The sequence below is a fragment of the Carassius auratus genome, chromosome 35, assembly GCF_003368295.1.
Source record: "Carassius auratus strain Wakin chromosome 35, ASM336829v1, whole genome shotgun sequence".
Taxonomy (NCBI): domain Eukaryota; kingdom Metazoa; phylum Chordata; class Actinopteri; order Cypriniformes; family Cyprinidae; genus Carassius; species Carassius auratus.
In genome coordinates this window covers 15124883-15130899 of record NC_039277.1, presented here as the reverse complement: position 1 = coordinate 15130899, position 6017 = coordinate 15124883, and positions in this window count along the sequence as shown.

Here is a 6017-nt window from a genome sequence, read left to right as displayed (position 1 = left end):
TTCCCATATGCCACGCCCATATCTCAATCGCTGTCCAATCAGAGCGCTCGATTTCCACATTTGTTTACAGGAGATACGGCTCCGCCCACTTGAAGCCCTTTCTGTCCTGTTAACACGTTCTGTATTAGTATCGGTTTACAATTTTTTTATTAACAATAACCATCAACACAACCATACAGTTTAACAGAAATATTTATAGTGACTCACTTGTTTTCTGTAGCCTATGTGTAATACCGATAAGCCCGCTTCAAACAATCCAGCGTGTTAGTGAGATGTCCGAATGATTCAGACTGAATCGATTCAGATCGTTTTAATCATGACAAAGAACCGAGTACAGTGATTCACTCGCGAATAGTTGTGTTTGTGAACAGCCGACAGGAAATACGACCACGCGACTAGATGCTATGAAAAATATTTCCTTAATCAGTTATTAATCAGTTATGATTATGTTATGACAGTTTTGACTTTTACATCTTAAAGAAGTTTAAATAATTATTAGTTCATTTCAAAGTAATTGGCATATTTAAATCATTTAATGCCACAATGTTGTTATGTATAGGTTTTTGTTTTTGTTTTTTAGATTTCTGTTAGCAGCCAAATGTAGACTACAACTCATTCCTTATGTAGCTAAATCATATAACTGCCAAAAAAAATTGTAGGGAGACATCTAATGATTCAAAATCTAGATATTTGGATTTCGTGACATGGTGTTTTGGACATGTTCACTGGAAGTGTGTGTTGAGTAAAGGCATTGAAGAGGCATGTTAGACCAGTAAACAGATGCTTTTTAATGTCTACATTATATGTAACATTAACTTCCTATAGTGAATCATTCACTAGAACGAATATAATAGATTACAACATGAACAGCTTAAACATTCAAAGATTAAATGTGTATACAATTGATACAACAGTACAACAAAAAAATCTGTTAAAAGTTTGCAAGTGTTGTTTTTTGCAGACGTCATTCTGCAGTTATTGTGGCACTCACTTTGCCCTTTGCAGTGTTAATAAAACAATCATGGAGAATATCACAGGGTGATTTGGTTAAAGTTTGATGGCTATTATAGTTAGACATTGAGAGCCAGAGGTTCATAGCTTTGGCTCAGTCAGCCTGCGGAAAGAGACTCTACAAGAGGCCTGTTTAGTTTTTAGGTAGGTGATACTACTCAAACCTCAATGGACATTAAACTCATGAGTTATGAAATTAACGGAATCATCACAAGATTATTTTCACACACAAAGCCTTCCCGTTGTTGTGTTTTATTTGTTGGAACACACACTGAACTCTGAGGATGGTAATTTGTGCCCTTTTGTTGCGATTTGTAGGAGGAAAAACACAATCTTTTCTGTGTGTGTGTGAGAAAATTCTAGTCTCTTGTGTGGTGGGCTTAATTTTGTTGGCTGCAGTCACTGCAGGTTTCTCTGAGATGTTCTGCAGTTCATTCCCACACACAGCACAGTCTGACAGGATTTAATGTGGACAGTAGCAGGGCTTTGAAACTATGAAAAGGCGCTTTTCTGAGGAGGATTTCACTTCATACAAGGCTTTTTTTATTCAGAGTTTTCAAATTATAAATGCATGAAATCTTGCTACTTTGGCAGGGATACATAAAGCTACATTAAGCAACATAAAACGCAGAATAAAAAAGAGCCAGGATGCATTCTACAATTCTTTATAGTGCTCATTTTGTTCTCACATGATACAGAATCAGGAGTTGATTTACACTGGGAACCAAATTGCAAGTTTATAATGATCAAATAAGCAATACAAGCATTTTAGAAACAAAACTAGACTAGAAACGGCAGTAATGGAGAATTCTGATTAGCTACAATCTTCCTCAGAGGATTGCTAACGGCCAACTAACAGAGAACAATTTATTGTGCTTTTTTTATTTATTTATGCATATTCTTTGAAATTATGCCTTGACTATGTATTTATCCAGAAAAAAAGAAAACAAGTTAAGTGTATTCAATCTCCAGCTGTTAGATCTGCTGTTAGTATTCTGCTTTATGAATTATCTTGTGTTACATAAAGGTTAGAAACGATTGAAGAGCACCTTTAAGCACAACTTACATCGCACAATCATTGATTGCAAAGGTTAATATGACCAAGTCATGGTTATATGAGAATACACAAGCCCCATTTAGCGTATCTATTACGTATGATTAGTCCATGACCTTTTCATTTCACTAAGTAGTTAAAATTAATCTATTTGTTTAAATTCAGTAATTCATTGTGTTCAGTTTCACTTGAAGGTTCACTTGAGTGTTTCAGCTTGGGTTTTTCACACTGTGCTTAACCTTGGGTTATTGTTGTTTAAAAGCCCACTTTTAACCTCAGGTTAAACACTTTTAATCTCAAGGCAGAGGTTATGAAACCCTGCTTTTTCATGCCAAACTTGTACAATGTGGTTTTGTACAATTGTACTGGGTTAAGTTGCATCTTGATTCCCACTGCTCATAATTAGTTAACAATTAACCCTGCAGTATCCATAAGGTGCAAATTTCACACTGTATATGACTAGAACCCAGGTTATTTTTCTTATTTGCATATCTGAGGTGTCAGTGTCATTGATTGGATGAACATTCAGTTTACATATGCACATATTTAGGAAACATGCAAAGTTCACATACTTGTTACAATGAAAAACAATGCTGCAGCCAGCTATTTTACTTTTGAAATGTGTGTTCTGTGTCTGAATGTGTGTTTTTGTTTTGGTCTGTGTGTTTCTACCCACTGACAATTAACTAATAGTAATTAAACAGACCGGGTTTCCAGCTGAAAACACCACATATTTGCAGCCATAGAAGCCATGCAATGAGCTTGAAGTTGAGTCTGAGCAATGAGTCTGAAAAGTACATTGTTGACATAGTAAATATACAAATAGGAACGTTGACCCGGGGTTTAGAAATGAAATTACAGTATGAAATTAATTAAACATGATTACTTTCCGATACGGTGGCATGAAAACATCAACAGGCAGTCTATATACATCAGCAACAGAAAACTAGACATTTGCTGTAGCGGGAAAATGTTGCAGAAGTCTATTGTGGTGGGCCTTACTTTACTGCTTACTCTACTGGCTGCAGTTGGCATGTTTTTGGCTGTTTCCTTTTCAGTGCAGGGCAAAAAAGCCTCTCTTGAACCTGAACCTGAAAATGGTTACTTCAAGGCAGCGTTGGCAGCAGATGCTGGGACGTGCTCAGAGATCGGCAGGATTGAGCTCTGCTCTCTTGAAATGCACATTCACTTTTTGCCATCAATGACCTGTAGTTTTTGTGAAATTGAAATAACATGAATCCATTGAGACCCCTTTACATCAGAATTTATATATTTGTAAATAAACAGCACAAGATGTAAGGAAGGCCATATAAAGAGCACACCCAATGTTTGTTAAGTAACAGTTATTTACATCGGAGGTTTGAATCATTCTCACTTTATCCTCACATACCATACACCAAAGAAAGTGTTTCTAAGGATCACATCATGCAGAAATTGGTCCTAAAGGAATCAAGTGCAAATGTTACAGTAGCTTGCAAATAAACACTTTTTCTTGTACAATTTCTCACCAAACAGTTTTGTTGTGTTGGATAATAACAGCTCTGTGGAAAGCCAAGATAAAATGTAAAAATGTTTAGTAAGGTAACTTAAAAATGTGCTGCGTGAAGTGAAATCCCCTTTAATTGGTTTTATGTAAGTGAAAGCTATTATTTAATACCACTGAATCAAACCAAGCACACCAATGATCATCATTTTAAAGGTCACATCCAGTAGAAATAGATCCTTAAGACACGACACCAGAAGTGAAAAAATAATGTGTATCATCATACTTCTGCGTAACGTTAAGTCAATATGCAAATGAGGGCATCACTTAATTAATTAAATACGCGTTAATTTGCATACATTTCCAGAACAGAAATCTGAACACTGGAAAAATACAGGATCAAAATTCTTGTTTCATTTTGTAGGCACATTAGATGAAGGTTTTTACAGAGGAGATTTTCGATATCTCTTTTTATCACTCCATAAATCAGAAAATATTGTCATGATTCAGGAATAAAGGAATGAAATGTTTTATAAATCAGGTGAATGATGTATGAACAAGTCCCTCTTTAAAAACAGGAATACAGCTCTCAGATTTGTGCAACAGAAAAAAGAAAAGAAAAAACAAACGTTGGAGATAATTAACACCTAGATACTAATGATAAAGATAAAATGAACACACATATTGCACATTTTTATCAGTGCATAACATATTTGTGTATATTTGTAGTTTATTGTTTGTAGTTGTTCGTGCAGTTTGATATTTAAAAGGATATGTCCAGGTTTGCATGGCAAATGCCCTGTCTGTGTGTCCTCCAGGGATGTTCTGAAGAGAGGCGGTTCTGCTGTAGATTCTGCCATGGCTTCTCTGCTGTGCGTGGGATTGATGAATGCCCACAGCACGGGCATTGGAGGAGGGCTCTTCTTCACTATTTATGATGCTAAAAGGTGCATTCAGTATTTCCTGTCTGATTCAACCTGACACACCAGTCTGTAGTCTCTGTGTGTATATAAAGTATTTCTGTGCATATTTTAAGAATCTATTTTTTTATTTTCTATATTATTTATATTTTAATAATATTTGCAACTTTTGTGTTTAAAGTATTGGATTTTTATATTTGCAACTTTTATTTTGTATTTTTTATGCAAACTGTATGAAAAAAAACGTAAATAATTGTAAATCATGTAAAATGTAATGCGAATACATGTAACTATACACTGAACAAAATTATAAATACAACACTTGTTTTTGAAATCCATTTTTCATGAGCTAAAGGCCTATTTCTCTCAAATATTGTTCACAAATCTGTCTAAATCTGTGTTAGTGAGCACTTCTCCTTTGCCGAGATAATCCATCCACCTCACAGGTGTGGCATATCAAGATGCTGATTAGACAGCATGGTTATTGCACACGTGTGCCTTAGGCTGACCACAATAAAAAGGCCACTAAAACATGCAGTTTTACTGCATTGTGGGGGTCCGAAAACCAGTCAGTATCTGGTGTGACTGACCACCATTTTCCTCACGCAGTTCAACACATCTCCTTCACATAGAATTGATCAGGTTGTTAATTGTGGCCTGTGGAATGTTGGTTCCCTCGTCTTCAATGGCTGTGCGTAGTTGGCAGGAACTGGAATGCAAGTAAAATGTAAATTGTATATATACCTGTCTGCATGAAGAATTATGCATGTCATTTAAGGATATTTTCTTTATAATATGATGTTTATTTTATGAATATTTAATATTATTCACATTTATTAAAAATAGATGTTAAATTTATTGCTAAATGTGTGACTGAATCATATAATAACTTAATTAATAATATTGATAGTTCATCGTCTAGCTGACTACGTCTTGTATTATTATTATTATTTTTATTTTTTCTAAAATCCTGTCAAATGTGCACAAACTACTAGCTACTACTAAATATTGTAGAAACATAATTTTCTGTAAAGTTGCTTTGTAATGATTTGTTTTGTAAAAAGTGCTATACAAATAAACTTGAATTGAATTGAATTGAATTGAAAAGATGTATATATACCGATAGGATACAGATTTTTTTACAGAAATATTTTATTTTTATGCACACATTTTAATTTTTTTTTGTCTATTTTATATTACTTATGTTTGAGACATGTTTGGAATCGTCCGGAACTTTCCCAGAAATGTATCTATTGACTACATTACAGTAAAAGGGTAAATTCATTAATTAATTTTATTAGTGAATTCAGGGATTAGTCAGGGAATAGTCAATTAGTGAATTTAGGGATTTACACGATGAGTGGCCTTGTGATACAGTAACAGCATGGAGAGATAAGCGTCTAAAACTAACACGATTTCAATCAATAACTCACAGCAGAGCTGGCTTTATATGGTTCATGTAGAACTTTTCCAGAAAAGCCATAAAACTGTATTTTTTCCCAAACATAGAACTGGCCAGAAAGAGCTTTCCTATTGGCAGCGAATTGGC